The sequence below is a fragment of the Ambystoma mexicanum genome, chromosome 5p (genome assembly GCF_040938575.1).
Source record: "Ambystoma mexicanum isolate Mex_15411 chromosome 5p, UKY_AmexF1_1, whole genome shotgun sequence".
In the NCBI taxonomy this organism is placed as follows: Eukaryota; Metazoa; Chordata; class Amphibia; order Caudata; family Ambystomatidae; genus Ambystoma; species Ambystoma mexicanum.
Window position 1 is genome coordinate 1,215,548,934 of NC_090930.1, and position 1,393 is coordinate 1,215,550,326.

General features: G+C 54.0%; 1 pseudogene; it reads right to left on the minus strand.

Annotated features, from left to right (window-relative positions):
* Positions 1-1,038: 1,038 nt before the first annotated feature.
* Positions 1,039-1,192, minus strand: LOC138481939 (5.8S ribosomal RNA; annotated as a pseudogene).
* Positions 1,193-1,393: the final 201 nt, after the last annotated feature.

The following is a 1,393-nucleotide window of genomic DNA, read 5'->3' on the forward strand; positions in this document are numbered from 1 at the left end:
GTTGCGGTTCAACGCCATGGAGGAAATGCACCCTGTGGGGGCTGGATCTGCCTGGGTGGCAGTCCCGCATGGAGAACCGCTGTTCCGGGCAGCCAACCTGTCCACTATGTTGAATCCTCTGGGCAAACTGCATGCACCTAACCCATTTACCTCTCAATGGTTCCATGCTCTCTTAAACTATCTCTTCTAAGTTCTTTTCAACTTTCACTTACAGTACTTGTTAGCTATTGGTAACAAGCCTGTATTTAGCATTTGGGCTGCATTCCCAAGCAACCCGACTCTGAGAAGACCCGATCCTGGCATGCCGTAGGTTGCTACTGGCCTAACACCATCCACGTGGTGGTCCTTGATCACAGGGAGTTGGGCCCCCTGAGTGATGCTAGGTAGCCAGTCTTCTGTATGCCACATTTCCTGTGCTCACTTCTGACAGGAATTTGGTGCTGGGCTCTTCCCTCTTCACTTGACATTACTGAGGGAATTCAGGTTAGTTCATTTTCCTCTGCTTAATGAGATACTTACATTCAGTGGGTCACCACATCTGATCTGAGGTCATAGTCGGGGAGTCGAAGCTCGGGTAGCGGGTCATCATGGGCCTGGGGCTGTCAGGGGTTTCTCCAGCCTTGCACCTCTGGTGCGGTCCTGTGTGCGCTATCCCGATCTGCTCCAAAACTCGCCTGCGGTGAGGTTGCCTGATGGATGCGGTCGTGAGGCCAGCGCTCCAGACCTGTCCTGTGCAGGCAGCCATGGGACACCACAGACAGCCACAAGTGGCACAGCCAACTGCCCAGGTGTAGGAGAAGGTGCGTCAGGTCACTGCTCCCAACACCATCAGGACAAACTGGGCACCTGGCCCTCCTGACCCCACAACGGGGGAAACGGGGAGGCCAGGAAGCTCTGCCAACAAGCCTTCACGCCAGGTCCATGAATACTGTGACAGTGCTGATTGGAGTATGACCTTACGGGGACAAACAGAAAGGGGTCCCTGCAATGGCCCCAGTTATGCCCTGTCGAGGGTCCCCGGGGCAATTGATGTTCAAGTGACCCTCAGACAGGTGTAGCCCTGGGAGAAACCCAGGGCCGCAAGGTGTGCTCTAAGTGTCAATGATTAATGTGTCTTGCAATTCACATTAATTCTCAAAGCTAGTTGCGTTCTTCATCGATGCGCGAGCTGAGTGATCAACCTGCAAGAGACACAGAAAACTTTATTTTTCGAGACATCAGCCTGAGCCTAGCGGTGCAGGAGGGGTTGGGGGGAGGCATTGCCGCTCATCTTGCCTCCGTGGTGAGACAGACCAGCGCCCATCTAGTTTCTCCAATTGGAAGTCAGCCAAAACCAGGGTTTTAAACAAACAGATTCAGGGCACTTTGCCCGGGAAGCCCGCCTGCCATCTTC